The sequence below is a fragment of the Ailuropoda melanoleuca genome, chromosome 7, assembly GCF_002007445.2.
Source record: "Ailuropoda melanoleuca isolate Jingjing chromosome 7, ASM200744v2, whole genome shotgun sequence".
NCBI lineage: Eukaryota > Metazoa > Chordata > Mammalia > Carnivora > Ursidae > Ailuropoda > Ailuropoda melanoleuca.
In genome coordinates this window covers 104,127,136-104,145,166 of record NC_048224.1, presented here as the reverse complement: position 1 = coordinate 104,145,166, position 18,031 = coordinate 104,127,136, and the positions used below count along the sequence as shown (strand labels likewise).

Below are 18,031 nucleotides of genomic sequence, written 5' to 3'. Positions count from 1 at the left end.
TTATGACTGTGTATCTTTCTCAACTAGTAACTGAATATTTATTCTTCATTAATTAATTTCCTCTGTTAATTTGTGATCTCGAGATTGTCAAAAGAAATCATAACTATTCCATATACCACTGTTTACATTGTGCCTAGAAGAGTTCCTGAAACATATAGGTATTTGCTATTTAAATAAATAAAAGGTAATCCTGCTGCAAAAATGATCATACAGATAATCTAGTCCTCCAGACGGTTTCACCCACAAAAATCATGTGTTTAAAATAAATTCATAAAAATATGTTATATAAGCCAATTATTAAAAATGACTTCATAGGAATAATGCAAATGGTGATAATTCCCTAAAAAATTGTAGTCTTGGGTTTTATATATTCTTAAGGCTTTGTGTGAGGAGGTAACTGGAGGGAAGACAATGATGCAATCATATTTATGCTAACTTCCAAACTTTTGTATTTATGATTATTATTACCTTGATTTTTATGTAGTGGAGTGTCATTACTCTTTATTTGACATCATGCTGCAAGATATCTGTCTATTAAATTGTGAAACTAAAAAAATAAACTGAATCGTTCAAAATAGCTTTACATTTTTTCATTAGTGAGGGTAATCATTTTCTACTGACGTGGCAATTTCAATGGTGTTCGTGTGAAATCTGAATGAGAGAGGGTTTACAGATGAAATTAATAAGAGAAATTGGTCACGACAAATATAGATGACATTATTGATTCTTAAAGTTGTTTTCAGTTCTCCAGGTCATTCCACTCCAGTGTCCATATACTATTGCCCTTGCTTTGGACTTCAGCCACCCTCTGGTCCTATCTCTAAGGACCTGTTATCTGCTGGATTATATGTTCAACAGTTGAATACTAACAATGCCATAGCTACTAAGGGTTAACTCTTCAAAGTTTGTCAAGAATTCCATATGAAATTTCAAGGAAACACTTGAATATAATACTGTGACACAAAGTTGTGATTCAGATTTTCATTACTTTTTAGGTACCTAGCACATGGTGAGCTGATAACTTGGGGAGCTTCCAAATGCTAGTTGTAGTTATTTCTTTATTGCATCAACATGCATATGAAGCTTCACTTTCTAGTTGAAACTGCTTGAAAACACACACAGCGATATATATGCAGTACATGCACATACAAATATGTAACACAGTGTAGTGCAAGCACCACCAAATTTAAGGCAGGGTATGCGGACTTTAGTTCCGGTTTCATCACCCTCTAAACATGTGTCCTTGAATTTGTCCCAGAATAAATTTTTGTATCCAAAATGAAAGTGTTGCAACTACTAGAAATGATTATTGTGGACATCAATTAAGAGAATACTAGTGAAAACAGTTGGGAGATTATAGCATAGTAACGCATCATTATATATCTATATTTCCCATTAATAATTTAAGAACAAATATGTTAATGTGGATGTTACATAGATCATTTATCACCTAATGGTGCACTAGTATAAAATTGAAGCAAAACTTTAAGAGTTTTCTCACCGAAAAAATGTGTACTACCATGTGATAGCTTTTATGTAGTTTGCAAAACTCATATTTTCCTTTTTAGCATATAATTATTTTAAATGCACATACTCTTTTCCATGTTCAAATGGTGGTTACTAGGGCCTGGAGGACAGGGGGATGGGAAACAAGTGCTTACTGGGTGTAGGGTTTCTTTTTTGGGGTGATAAAAATATTTTGGAAGTAGGTAGAGATGGTAGATACACACCATTTTGAATGCATTAAACGTCACTGAATTGCTCATGTTAAAATGGTTAGATTATGAATGTGAGGCTTTACTTCAATTTTAAAAACTGTGAAATTTTAAGAATATAATTTATAAATATTTCTTAAATCTAAAGGAATCCTTCCTTCCACAATCGCTGAGTAAAAAATCACATAGTTGTCTTCCCTAAATTTTATAAAACAGTGGTTTACCCATGTCTTGGTTGGACAATAAATTATTATAATACTACTTTTTCATAATAAGAAAAGTTCAGTATTTTCAGAAGACTTGGAGGACTCCTAACTGATATAAATAAATATTTAGCTTGAGGCTGTTATTTTATATCATCATAATTAAAATTCTATGGATCTAAATACAGTCTCTAGTGTTATGTGCAATCTTCCAATCTCCCTCCTTTTGTTAATCTGATTTTTATATTGAATATTAAAAAGAATTTGTATAATAAAAGTAACTAATAATCCTTTCTTTGTGTATGGCAGCAGTATGTTTTCCTTATTAATTCATATAGATTTTAATTTTGGCAGTGTCGACAATTATTTCTTATTTGGTTGAGTAATGACAATAATTGAAAATACTTAGCTGAATATAAGTATCTTAGTTTTACATGAGAGCTTCTTCCTGCCCCTTGATATGCCCCACAGGCCATTAGTGTATAATCTCTATTTTACAAAGCATTCTGTTTTAAAATTCAGTAGACTCCTTTGTTATAATTTTAGTATTTTAAAGGTCTGTGAGACACCACTAAAGATATGTTGCATAATGGATGTTTATATCTTTCCATAAAATGTTTTACTTTTTAATTAGCCTGCTATTAATAAAGTGGGGGACTTACACAATTTAAACAACCTGATTCTTTAACAAATTAATAGCTTCAGAAAATAAGAGAGATTATTGGAAAATGAAGGTGATTTAAGATATATATCATCTAATTTTAATATGTAGACGTTTCTTATATCCTAATTCAAACAGACATGCACTTTTTAGTACAGTGGGAGCTGTGATTATGAAATGGATATAGATGATATTAACAAATTATTTTAGTAACTGCGTGAATGATAGTAGCACAGTGTGTACATTAAAAGTTCTTGCTTTTCAGAGACTTAGTCTTAGGCAATTGAATATTATCATGCAGATATTTTCTTTAAAATACCCCAATAAAAAAGTTATGCTACTCAAATAAAGTAGCTAAATGAAATGGGTAAATGAATGAATGATATGCTTTCTAACTAACTAAATATTTAAGAGTGAATGTGTGGATGAATAAAAATGAAAAAAAAAGTCAAATTGCTGATAATTGCTGAAGTGGTTGATGTGTAGCTGAGATTTACCATATTTTTCTCTCTGGCAAGACTCCCAATAGAATTGAAAAACATATCACACATTCCTTTTGTTCCTCCTTATCTTTTTTGTTAAATCCATACTACGTTCCAAACAACCAAAAGCTACAAAACTATAAGAATAATTCCTTTATTTTCTAAAACTTTTGTTGGATGGCCTATTCTCAAAACTAGTTGAAATTTGGCTGACCCCTCTTGCTATGACTATACTGTTTTTCTCCAAAATAGAACACTCCTTTGCAATCATTCTATATTACATCATTCTGAATAAAAGCCAGTACTTAAAAGTGGTCTTAGCAATTTTTCTCACTTATTCTCTTGTTGTTTGACAGCAAAATCTGTGATAAAAAAGCTAAAAAGAAAAAATTGTCTTTAAATTTAATCAAATGGATTTGATATCTATTTAAATGATGGTGATTTTTTTCGACTTAAGTAATTAATATCTTCCGTTACATTAAGAGGTATAAAGCTATTAAACATATTAGCAACTCTGAAATAAACTTTACTTGTTTATGAGTCCAGTATTTCTAAATGTTCATGTTATATTTTATTAATATTCTCTCCATATTAGACACTTACATATTTTTAAAAATCACATAGTAGGAAAATTTGTTTCAGCATTTAATGAGTTCAGGGTAAAACCATGTTTGGGAAATTGAGGGTTTGATTAACTCTAAAAATCTTTATATCTATTTTATTTTTTATAAATATTTAAAAAGAATAAAAATGGTAAACTCATACACACATACCATACAGGTCATCCATTATAATGTACATGTCAAATAATTCAGTTAATTTATACAATATGCAACTATCAGTACAGTCTAGCTTAAGAATATTTTCATCATGACAAAATATTCTTCCATATCAGTTTAACTAAATGACTAAAGTATTAGCTCTTACTTTTCTTTTTGAAATTATATGTCAGAAGATGATATCCTGGATGGTTTCAATGCTTTGAAACTTGTTGAGACTTGTTTATGGTCAATTTGGTCAGATATCATACTGTGAATAATTTTAGCATTGTACAATTTGTTGAAACTTGCTTTATGGCCTAGCAAATATAATCACTTTTGGTAAGTGGTCTATGTTCACGTCAAATAAAGAGTTCTTGAAAACTCAGCTGTCCATCATGTCACAGTTCCTTTGACAGTAACGTATATACATTTTGAGGGGTAGTTTGAAGATAGTGTTAATGTCTGGTTGTCTTACTATGATGTATCTTGATATGTTTGTAATTATTTGGTTTCTGATTTATAGACGATCTTCATCCCATGGATTGATGACCACACCATCTATTCGGCCCTATTAGTAGCAACAGTAGTACATTCAACTTCACTATACAGTTCATAAAAACAATAGCTTCACCTGACACCACATTTACTGAGCTTTAAGAAAAGATTCAGGAGAGAAAAAAGTAAGGAATATTCAATAACAGCATCGCAATGATCTCCTGATTGCCATGCATCTGATGTCGTAGTCATTCCATATTGGCTCTGCACGTTCACAAGACTACAGTCTGAGTGTTCATAGACAATCTCAGCTCCAGAAAGCCATACACCGTGGGATTTCTTTGCCTTAATCACATAACCCTCTCAGGGAAATGTGACTCACCTCCATTCCCCGGGCAAGCTGCAACTTACCCTTCTCAGTTACTCAACGCTAAATGAGCAATGTCAACAAGGAATTACAGGTGCTTGGTCTGGCATATAGTCTATTCAGATTCTCCTTCGTCTTGGATAAAGTAGATACAGGGCAGCCCTGAGTGGTTCCATGAATAAAGGCTATACAAAGTATTCAAACATGGGCTAAAGTTTTTATGCATCCTGAGGCTATAACAAGAATCTTAGAACTTCTTTTAATCTGTTTCTTCCATTTTACTCTCTCCCTAAACCACCCATCAAGGATTACCTTGATATCCTTCCTACAGCTTATCCAGAAATATAAAACAAACAAACCAACAAAAAAATGCAACACATACACACACCAAAAACCTCTTAAGGGGAAAAAATTACAGAATTAGAATTCTCTTGTTAAACACATTAAACATGACCATAGCCCTAATAACCTTTCTGATAGTCCTTTACAAACTGGACTATTTCTCAAATAACTTTACCCAATATTATTTGAAAATTTCTACAGATGTTGATAGAAGTATTTAACTGTATGTGTAGCTTTACCAAAGCTAAATTTATTTCTTCCTTTTTCTGTCATTCGTCTCTGTGTATATTACACCAGTTTGAATTTTAAGTCAGCTATTCAAAATGTGTGTTTTTCTTGGAGATCATTTTCTATAGACTTTCATTCTTATTTAACTATACATTTCAACCAAAGATACTTTTTTTAACCCTATAGAGGTATTGAAGTATTAGTATAATGATTACCACACCACACCTTGGTTAATAGCAATGTCAGTGTTTTATTTCTTCTTGGACAACAAACAAACGGAAACGGTCTTTCTCCCGTACTGTACATGGCCTAACTAAGAGTCCATAGAGCCCACTACTCTGTAAACTCTAAGTTGCATCTTATCTGGGGGTATAATTATAACTAACTTGCAAAAAACATATTTTTCTTTGACACACATTTCTAAATATCACTGAGGAAGGTCACTCCTCTGCATTACATGGAGTCAACACAATGTTGATCATTATCTGACTGTTTTAATCAATTGTACTCAGAAATTAAGTTCCTTTTAAATTGGGGCACAGTGGTAAAGAGGGTGAAGCAGTAAATAGCACAATTGAGTGGTGATTTTGTATTATTATCAGCAGACCATGGGATTCCGCCAAACTGACCTCATTATCCTGAGATTTCAGCATTACCAGGCATGTCCTTTAAATACATCAGAGCACACTGTAATTCACACATTAACGATATTTTCTTTAGTGAAGGTATATACTCTCCAGGATTTTCAGTGAGATTAATGCAATGCTAGTTTTGAAATAGTTGTATTTAGCTTTGTTAGCTTTTTAGGCTGACTACCAAATATGTCCAATTTCCCAGAAGTGAATGACAGTAAGGTCTCCATCCAGGACTTATCTTGTCATCATCATTGTGCCCAAACCTCCAGATAATAAATTTCCTTTTGGATCCACACAGTCAGTCTATTCCCAAGAACCCCAACACCCTGTGAATTGGGACCAGTGTCGATTAAGTTACTATAAATGTTATGTCTATTGAATATTGTGGCATTGAAGCAATTTAAGTACAATGTATTTGCCTATTAGAATTGTGTCCCCCAGGAAATGTGTTGTCCTTCATACCTAGGAAATTGCCTGAACAGAATGTCATTCTGATTCACAGCAACACATGCATCAGATGTCGTATGCCAGTCAGAGTAAATCTAGTCAAGCTCAGAGGGAAGATTTATCTCTGGGCTGAATAGGAACCAATATTATAAAAATAATAAAAAAATACAACCCAAATGAAAATTTCCACACTGCTGTATGCAAGTGAAATATCACAGGACACAGATTGATGTCTTTCCTTCAAATCATCAAAGTATACTTGTCAGGTAAATTTCATAGCTTGAATTTATTCAATTCTTCTCAGAGGATGACAAATCAGGGATGTCTTTGGGAATTGGCCATGGATTGGCACCACAACTGAGAGAAACAAGTGTGAATATTCTTTTATTCTGATAGGAGTTCTTTGAAGAGAGTGATGGTATCCTTTCACAGCATTATTTTCCATTTATGGGCTTCGTTACTTTGTGACAATTTCCCCTCCTTTTCCATTTATTACCTATTATTATGTAGACTTGACATTCTGAATGGGAGTCTTTGAGCCATCCATACTGGCTATCCACAGTGTGTTTCAGGAATAGACCTACCAGAGTTTCCTTTTTGGCTTGGCCTCTAGAAGGATTTGTGTTGGAAAAATAAAATACTAATGGGATTGTCTTTACCACTGGAAATTTGTGTGCACATATCATTAAGTCTAGTTTGGGCTCTAAAGGAAAGTCACTCTTCAACCTACTGTCATGTTATTCTGAGGAATTAAAACACTGTCCAGAGCAGAAACCTCCCTCTGCCAAGGTAGTAAGTTCAGTCTGACGCCTGGTGTAATTTTATCTGGCAAGAGAATGACAAATTTTTGTAATGTAGGAGAGACAGAGAATTTTATGATCCCCTGATTTCCCCAACATATGCCCACATTCTCACCAATACATATGAAAACTTTCCAAAGAATTCCCTGTTTACTGTTCTTCATATTTAGATAAAGCACACATTTGGCCAGTCCAGGCAGCCATCCTTCATTCCCTTATCATCCCCTTTTATAGTTATTATGGCAGTGTAGCAAATTATTTCAAAGCTTCCCTCAAAACTGTGAGCAAATCACCTTAGGAAAAAAAATCTATTTTGGGGGGCACCTGGGTGGCTCAGTTGATTAAGTTTCTACTTTGGGCTCAGGTCATGATCCCAGGGTCCGGGATTGAGCCCCACATCAGGTTCCCTGCTCAGTGGGAAGTCTGCTTCTCCATCTCCTTCACCCCCCCCAACCCTGCTTTGTGCTCTCTCTCTCTCTCTTGCTCTATCAAATAAGTAAATAAAATCTTTTTAAAAATCTATTGTGTTCTTGGATATCACTGGAATATTCCAATCATAAAGGCATCTGAAGGCTCACTAATTTACATGTCTGAAGGAAGATGCTGACTGATAGTGAGAGTACTTATTTATTATCTGGATGAATCCAGGTAGACTCTCCATTTTGACTTCCTCACAGGAAGGTGGCTGGGTTCCAAGGGCAAGTACCTTTAGAGTGAGGAGAGTAGAAGCTAATCTTTTTACGACTTATTTTCAAAAGCCATATAGTATTCTTTTTGCTTCGACTCTAAAGGTCTAAGCAGTCCATAAGTCCAACCTCAGATTCAATGGGAGGGAGTATAGACCTTGTCTCCCAATGAAAACAATGTCAGTAACAGCAAAAGTAGAACATATGAGATAGAGGAAAGGGCAAGAGGAGACTAAAGAATTGTGCAAATCAATGAAAGCCTAAAAATGGGTAATTGGAATCCAAGAATATGAGGAGAGAGGATACAAAAAGCTAATATTTAAAATGGTCAAGGACATGAATTTCCAAAATCCGATGGAGGATACAAAAAAGAAAGGGTGGATGCCTAGTTTGGTGGCCTTTCCTCTAACCTCAGGGACACCTGAAAATTTGATTCTTGATTAAATTCACCTTGCAACATTAACTCAAGGAACTATTAGGAATGTGATTATATTGGATCAATGATAACTGAGAATCCAGCCCAGGGCTATGTACTGAACTGAGCATCTGTATCTCATTGTCAACATTGTTTACCAAGTAATGAATAACTGGATATGATGAGATGCAGCTACACTAGAAAATGGACATTATTATGTATCCCTTGAGAATTTTATAGCTGGCTGGTCACATAGCCTTAAGGGAATAATGTGACCAGCTAGGGTGATCACCGAAGGGAAACCATGGCTTTTTTGAGCTGACCTCTTCCTCAAACAATTATGTTCATCTCTTATAATTACACACATCTTGAGTGCAGAATATCTGGGTCTTCGGAAATAGAGACTACTAGTAATAGACTTTAGCTATGTTGTTTTTGGTTCCCTTACTCTCAGAAAAAGATAATATCCTCTCTTGGCTTTTAGGCAAATAAACTTGATATGGAAATAAGCCTATATTTCTCATGAATCTGATTGTCAGTCCAAACCCATGACCACTGCTGCATAAAAAACAGAATGGGCATTGCAGGGTAGATACAAAGGGTGGGAGAGAAGCATAAAAAGTAGGAAGAGGCTATGAAATATCATTTTCTGGTTGCTGTCCACCCTTAAGTGTAGTACGTCCACTGATAGAGAAGGCAAAGTAAATAAAATCCAACAAAGGGGTTGAAGCATATTTGAAACTATGGCAAGAAAAATAATGCACCCCTCCAACATGCTATGTCTTAATCCCCGAAATCTGTGTATATGTTACTTTGTATGACAAAAGAATCCACAGATATGATTAAGTTAAGGACCTTGAGATGTTCCTGAATTATCTGAGTGGGCACAATGTAATCACAGGCATGCTTACAAGAGGAAAGCAGCAGGTTCAGGATCAGAGAAGGAAAGATGGTCAAAGCAGAAGTTGTTTGGAATGAAGTGGTCAGGAGCCAAGAAATGTAGGCAGCCTCCAGAAACTGAAACGGCAGCAAATGGATTCTTCTCTAGAGCCCCTTGAAGGAACATAATCCTGCTGACATCTTAATTTTAGCCCCATAAGACCCATTTTTGTCACTCTGACTTCTAAGAATACAAGATAATAAAATTCAATTGTTTTAAGCTGCCAGCTTTGTGGCAACTTGTCATAACTTTAAAAACAGTTAAAAGTACCAGCAACACATAACATGGAATATACAGTAATCAGTAAAGACGCAAGTCAAATTATCTGCCCGTGATCTAACCAATGGTAGAAGCTATGATACAGGTTGCCATCACCCCACGCATGAACCTTGATCCAACTCTCCTTTTAAGAGTGAAAGGGACCATACTGGAACCTGGGCTAAACTGCCACTATGCAAGTAAGGTCTTTAATGGTATTAACAAAGTTCGAATCATTCAAAAGAAGGAGGATGGTTGACATACAAATAATGATAATAATGGAAATAAGAAAAAAGTAAACTGAGAGGCAATGTAAGAGTAAATTGATAATGGGGTCATTAAAAAAGAGAAGACTGATGTGGTTGCTACAAACAGTTAGTGGCACATTGTTACCGTCTGAATGAAGGAAAACCAAACTCTGGTCAGGCACCACACCAGCTGAAAGAACCTGTCAAATAATGTTCCCTTCATCTTTTTGGATACATTTGATTCCAATAATGCTAAAGGAGATTAACACCACACACACACACACACACACACACACACACCAAGATATTAGACCAGGGTACTGAATAATCTTAATCTTTCAACGTGCTAGTGGTAGAAGATGAATGATTTGAGGAACAATTACAAATTTCACCAAATCTTCAGCTAGGGTTCCAGGGCTGAATGCTACAGTTGAAGTTAAATAGCCCGGGGTAGAAAACACAAATTTTGGAAGGAATAGATTTTGATGCACAATATACTGGAAAAATACACTAAAATGAAACCTGGAAGGTAAATTCACATTATGGCAGCAGTGTTATGGTCAAACAATAGATTAACCCGTACAATCGAATGGTACAGGATGCATAATTGGAATGAATGAGACTGTAAATGAGAGCAACTCTCATTGACGGCTTATAGTTGGATGTTGGGCAAATCTGGGCTTTGTTTTATTGTTATGCTAAATAGAAACTTCAAGAACTTTTGAAAACAGAAATTTTGTATTCAATGAAAGGATGGCAGAAGTAGGAATACTAGACCTAAAATATCTCCACTTGCAAGAGTCCCCACTGGCCTCTAAGAAAACTAAATGGTTCCTGAAAAGTAAATGCTCACTCTGATGGCATGAATTACGTACTTTCTCTAATAGCATCTGCTGCCAGGTTATGATGACAGGCTAAAGTATAAAATTGACTGTTAGGCTGTCATAGAGTTGGCTAAGGTTTCCTTTTATGTTCTATCTCAATTTTGGAGAAAGCTAAGCACATATTCTCCTTTCCTTTCCTTTCCTTTCCTTTCCTTTCCTTTCCTTTCCTTTCCTCCTTTCCTTTCCTTTCCTTTCCTTTCCTTTCCTTTCCTTTCCTTTCCTTTCCTTTCCTTTTCCTTTCCTTTCCTTTCCTTCTTTCCTCCCCCCTCCCCCCGCCTATTTGTTGAGTTCATTCACTGTTCTTTCCTTAGAGCGCCTGAGTTTTCCAGTGTCCTGTTACATCCTGATGATATGAGAAGTATAGACTTGATTTATTACATTGATGATATCATAGCATTATCTTTTGCAGAAAAGATAGCCAAGACATTTTGAAAATGGAATAGCATATATGAGTGAATGTTATAGCATATATACAATATATATTGGAATACGTAAGTAATGGTAAATTAAGCCATCTAAAGTATAGGGCCCAAATGATTCTGTCAAATTATTAGAATGGCTTGAGCATGGCCCACAAAAGACATTCCACAAACAATATGATATGCAGACATACCGCTGCATTCCTCTAATAATAAAGGACTACGACACTATGTGAAACTTGTTTGATTTACACGTTTAGATACATCATGTTTCCTATTAACATCTATACAAAAAGTTACCAGAAATGAATCTGAATTTGCCTAGGGTTCAGAACGAAAAGAATTGTTTCTAAGAGTTGCAGTACCAGCAGTGCCATTAGGGAGATATGATGCTAATGCAAGAATGTGTCATCGATGACTGTAGATGGCCTTTATCCTATCTATGAGCTGTTTGTAGCCCTCCCTGTTGGAACCAATAGAAACCCAAAAGAATTTCACTATCTTGTTTGCTGACGGGACCAAAACTTACAAGTTTGTTTAAAAAAAAAAAAAGCAAGCTAGTTTACCAATGGAAACCTCCAATCTCATTTCCACATTTCAGTTGGAAATCTATTACCATTTTGCCTGCAAAAGTTAAAAAGTGAGACTTGAAAATAGGCAGAATTGGGAGAAGCATATATGGTTGTACAGGAACACCTGGAATCTTGCCTCCAAGTGGCGATATTTGGATATTTAGAATCATATGACATGACCAAAGATCTTTTCTTATTGCCAAGAAAGTGGACCCTCCTTTATTTATTTATTTATTTATTTATTATTTATTTATGTTGGTCCCCATACAGTACATCCTTAGTTTTTGATGTAGTGTTCCATGATTCATGGTTTGTGTATAACACCCACTGCTCCATGGCAAACGGACCCTCCTTAATTGGATAAATTAAAACAGTTCTCCAAGGGGAACACAATCATACACATCTCTGTGGAAAATATGGGGAAGAATTACATTTGGCTATGTAACTTCCTCCAACTCCAGAAAAGAAAAGAAAAAAATACAATTGCCAATTCAGATGAGGTTTAGAATTCAAAAGCAGATTGCCTTCGGATCCTTGCAGGCTGCTATTTGGATACATGAAATGATAAGGCATAGAGGTGCTTGGGCCCTATAATATCAAGAGAACAGTACATCCCTTAGTCACAAACTAAAGCTGCCAGGCTGTTCGAAAAATAAGAAAGAAGTGGGGCGCCTGAGTGTCTCAGGGGGTTAAGCATCCAACTCTTGATCTCAGCTCAGGTCTTGAGTTCAGGCCTCCATGCTGGGTGTGGAGCCTACTGAATAATAATAATAATAATAATAATAATAATGAAGAAGTGGAGGAGGAGGGGGAGGAGGAGGAAGAAGAAAGAAATTATCTAAAGATAACTTCGGAAAAGAGTCTTGGAGGAAAAGTTTCAGGAAAGAGATGGCAGTAGCCCCGAGTGGCTTCATATGGGTCCCCAGAAGACATAGCTCTACGTCAGGTGCTGCTTATCCTCTGACCAAAATAGCATCTGAGAAAGAAGTAAGCATTTGGAACAAAGGATTGTGCCCCGATGTGTTTCATTGGGTTATATGTCTTTATATCAATATAAATATTTCATTGGAGGCCATGTGGAAAAAATGTACGAAAAGCAAAAATTTTTGCAGGCCTATTAGATCCCTTACTACCACCAAATATCAGTTAAATTGAGAGTTGGAATGAGGAAATAAAACACTGTTAACAAAAATGCAGCTTAAGAGTAACATTTATTTTGCAAAAAAATGATCTCTGTCTCTCTCTTTTCTATGCCTATGCTTCCATCTGGATGCTTTCAAGTGGCCTATCTCCCAGTTCATTTTTTTTTTTTTTTTGGTCTCTATATAATCTGTTAAATTACTTTTGGAGTTCTTAATTCCATACGTCCTAGAACATCTAGAGTTTTAAAATTCATCTTATCAGATTCCAATTCACTGTTAAATCTTCCATGCATTTTTTTTTCTATTTTCTAATCATTTTCTGTATGTTCTGGAAACTATTAACTGTGATTACTCTTTGTTAGGTAGCCTCAATCATGGATCACTTGTGGGTAAAATTCTATTTTTTTCTTTGATTTCTAGTCAAGTGGTACATTTAGTGTTTGTGTTTATGGGTGTATATTTGTAAGTCTAGTGAAGTCTGACAATGCTAGACATTTTGAAAATAGAAAAACTTTATAATCTTCAGGCAATGTTATCCTCCTTTGGAAATAATCTTTCCTTCTTTTAGGATAGCTATTCTCATTAATTATGGACTGTCTAGAGTTGAGTCTGTATTGCAATCCTTATAAATCTAGATTTACTTTGGATTTGCCCTTGGGTTTCCAGAGTTTTCTATAATAATCTTCTTCTATTTTGTGGGCCCATTACCATAATGGTTTTTGAACTCCAAATTTGGAGTTCAATAAAGCTTCCAAAAATGTCCTGTTTGCTTGTCAGAGACCTTTTGCTGATGATTTTAGTCATAAATCTCTGGCAACTCCAGTATTCAGCAAATGTATTAAGATGGAAACCAGTCATGCCTTTGAAGTGTCCACCAGAAATTCATGTGGCACCCTTGTCTAGTCACAGTGCTACCCCCTGGGCTATCATCTGGAACTTCAAGCTCCTGCCCTAATCAGAATTAGAGAATTCTCTTAGAGTAGAAGTGGCTATAGGACGTAGGTGACCGCTCCTAGATTTCTCTTGCTCTGTGCCCTTGCCCCTTTAATTCTAATTGGCACAGTTGGCTCTTCATTGCCTTCAAACAGATCATATATATGTTTTGATGGCCTTTCTAGTTATTTTAGGTAGAAATGCTGATAGGCTGTCAGAATTTTCTATTTTACAAAAACAGAAAATATATCAAAGCTAGTTTATTAGATTTTTTCATTTCAGGAAAATTAGCAGTCATTATTAGACTGCCTTGTTAGAGCTCAATGGGATATTTATGTATAAAATAAATATATAAAAATACCAAACTATAGAGGTTATAGATACACATCTTAAATTTTTAAAAAAAATTTAGGAAAGAAGGTGGACATAGAGATCTTATTTTCCCATCCACTCATTCTTGTAAAAAAAAAAAAAAAAGTGTGTTTATTGACCTTACAAACTCCTACGTATTGAGAGTACATGCTTAAAGTTTTGACCAGCCAGCCTTATGTAGTAATTAATGATGCCAGTCATGAGGCATGATGGAAGCATATAACTGCAGTGAGTTTTTGAGTGTGTGTTTTTTTCCTTCTTTTTTATTGTATAATTAACGTACTATGCTATATGAATTTCTGGAGTACAACATAATGAGTCAACAATTGTATAAATTACTCAGTGCTAAGATAGATGTAGTCACTATGAGTGTGTGTTTTTTGTTTTGTTTTGTTTTTCATCTTTAGCTTTTTTGTTTTTTTGTTTTTTTCTGATGAAATATGTCAAAGTGAAGTGTTTATAATAGAACACTGAGTTGTTGCTATTTAGAGAATGGCAAAAGAAGTTTTACCTCATTTGGTTGTAAAATAACTATCCTCTAATAATAATATGTATTATATACATTATTTCAATTAAGAAACATTATTCACAATCATATTTTACCTAAAGTCTTATTAAATAAAAGTGAGCTTATTTTCTTCTTAGTTCCAGCATTTGGTTCCTAATAAAAAATATTGTCACATCTTATTTTTTCTTATACCATAGTATTGACTGTCTCTAATGCATTTTGTATTTAGCCTTTTATTGTGTTCATCATTAACACGATATTGAAAAAATATTTTATTTTTTCTAACGTAGCCAATACTGCATTTTTATTACTCTTATTATTGTTAATGTTATTGTTACTAATTTCTGACCACCAAGAAAGGAAACTTAATCAAAAGGTGAGTAATTAAAATGCCTTCTCAGCTTGACCCAGTCTAATCAACCCCAGGAACAAACGTCCACATTTTTTTTGAAGTAAACCATATTGAGTTAGAATTGAGCCACAGTACTGTGTTGTGATATTGTGGTCCTTGTTAAAATTCACGGCATCTTCCTTGCAACAGGAAAAGTTTAGTCATATGTTCAGACTGAAAGTGGGGCATATAGAAGTCCCAGTGTGGGCTATTATCTGATCCATTATGATGGCAGGTCTTTTGTTAAAAGTTGATTTGTAGGCTAATTTGGAAATTGTTAGAATGGATTATTTCTGCATGTTATCCAAAAGTGGCCTCAGGCTATTGGAAATTATGGTAGCATAATTATTATCACAGGGAGATATATTTTGTTTGCCTGAAATCTGTTTCTGGCTATCTTTGTGGATATTCAAATTAATGTCATCTCTGCTATTAAATAGCATAGGTGGACATTTTTGTGTCAATAAAAAGACAAAAGTATGATTATTAAATGATCAAGTTATTTGATCAATAGGCATTCAGATTGTAGGGACTGGAGAAATCATAATATGATAATACACTTTGATTTTCCTGGTTTAAATAAATGCCCTTAATGACTTTCATTATTTTAATCACTATAGATGTCTATCTGTTCCATTAGTAAACGTAGGTGCAGGAAAGTCCCAGTACACATTACTCCTTAATCTCCCATTCTAGAATTTTAGTGCCTACTCATGGGTTTTTTGTCTGTTTTGGTAATAAGAGATACTGCAATAAATATGTGAAAATGGTGTGTTTATAATATAGTTAGTGGGCAGAAATTTTGAATAAAAGAAGCATCTGTTTAATGTCCTCCAACTTATTATTCCAAAGAAAAATTTCTAGACCCCAAAGATCATAACTAGTTATGAACAAGAGAACAGTGTTTTATATTAATTACCTCTCAAGTACTATTTCTTAGATGTATAGCATAGCCTTTACATATGAAGTCAATAAACTTAAAAGAATAATCTTCCTTTCTCATTGACTACTTTCATCTGCTTTTTGACTTCTACTTTTTTAGATTGGAGTAATTACTCCCAGATTCTTATGAAGTTGGGCTAATTATATACAAAAGTTCATCATAATTATCATCAATTAATGACCTGCCCTGGCCCCTTCAAAACCACTACTGTTACACATTGTCAGAAATGACAGCTTTCTCTATACAAGATGAGTGTAGAGAAAGGAGGGGTATGGGCTTTTTCATTCTAAAATGTGTGGTTATTTTATATGAAGGTACAGAGAAAGAATGAAAAACAGATCATTATTATTGTGGAGGGTTTATTGTGTTATTGCGGAAGGTTTTTCTCATATGCTAAACTGAAACAAAGAAAACCAAAATGTGGTGATTTATCTAACACATGGAATGTCCAAAATATAACATAATTTAGCACCCCAACCGAGGTACAAAGAGTATTCATTTCACTAGGTTAAACAGTAATATGCTGAACTGTCACAAGGAAACCTCATTGCCTGAATTAAGAGGAAAGGCATAAACACAAAAATTCGAGATACGTTAAATTAAGTCGCTTCTAGTTGCAAGTAACAGAAAAACTGAAAAAGTAATGTGAAAATGGGGATTTATTGCCTGGAACAAAACAATGAGAAAAAAGAGACTTCCTTAAAAAAAAATTATTACAATAACAACAACCACTTCTTATGAATTCTTTAAGACCTCCTGGCATGGTTAGTTTCACCCTGAAGGACAGTCAGGATAATCAACACTATTTGCACTCCTTGGGAAAGGCTCCAACAGCTCAAGTCCGAAGAATACTGTGATGGGGGAATCGGAGGCCAAGAGAGATTCTGGTATCCAGGAGGCCACAGCCAAGCAGGAGAAGGCTCAGGACCTGCGTGGCATGGAGATAACCAGGGTGCAGAAGGACTACTAGTGAAGAAGGCCATGTTTGACACCAAGGGCCCCAGCCCAGCACAGCCTGAGCTGTCTATCAGGTGACCAAGGCTAAGATAAGGAGTAGCAGGGACAGGAGTGGGTGGTGGAGCAGGCCCACCAGGTGGCAGTGCAGGAGCAGGAAATAACCCCAGAAAAGAGCTGGAGGAAGCCTCCAGAAGCCTCACACAGCAAGCTGGAGCCCTTGCCAAAGCAGAGGAGTCCCAGCTGATGATGACGCCAGAGGGCCGAAGATGAGTGTGCGAATACGCGCGGAGTCCAAAGCCTTTGCTATAGAAGCAGCAGACCCGGGGACACCTGGGTGGCCGAGTTGGTTAAGTGTCCTACTCTTGATTCCGGCTGGGGTCATGATCTCAGGTTTGTAAGATAGAGTCTAGGCATGGAGCCTGCTTAAGATTCTCTCTGCCTCCCCCCCCCCCAAAATTAGTAAATAAGTAAGCAGCAGGAGAGCTGGGGGGAGCTGACCAGAGAGCCGAGAAGGCAAAGGCGTTCCAGCCGTAGCAGGAGGCTGCTGAGTGGCACATACCTACTGGAGGAGCTTCCCCGGTGGCACAGGGCGTCTGCAGTCCCCTGACCTTAGCCAGTAAGATCACACTGGTGTCCAGTGGACGTGGGGGCTGTAGGGATTGGCCAAAACACCCAGGAAGCAGCAGACATCCTAAGCTGCGTCCTTGAGAACATGCAGAGACGCACAAACGTCAGCATCCCGGGTGAACCACAAGCTTCTGCCAACAGCCTGAGCCCCCGACCTTCCCCGATGCTTAGCTCCATGGCTTAAGGAGAAGTGGCCCGAGTCATCCGCCTATCGCATAGACTTCAACAGCCTTCCTGAGCACGGATTTGACAGCGGCGATCCACCCATCCTGTTTCCTTGCCAAACAGCCTGTACCTTGCCTTGGAGAGGAAGGGTTGTTCTCCTTCCCACCCTTACATGGCAGACACGGTCAGTGCCCCCTGGGTTCCATGCCAGTCTTCTGAGTATCCTAGTCCACCCCCGACTTACTTAACTTCCTCATTAAATTCGACTGTCTGAGCCTGTTATCTAGAATTCTTTCCTGACCATGACTGAGGGATGGCCTGGAGGTTCTCACCTCACTTGTCAAATACATTGCTATTGGTAAGTTTTTTAAAAATCTGGTTAATTTTTTGTAACTAATGCAATCTCCGTAAGGAAAACAAAACATTTTGAGCGGT

General features: G+C 36.0%; 1 pseudogene; it reads left to right on the top strand.

The window, feature by feature from the left end:
- Window positions 1-16,882, top strand: part of LOC105234343 — a 119,042-nt pseudogene extending 102,160 nt beyond the window's left edge.
- Window positions 16,883-18,031: the final 1,149 nt, after the last annotated feature.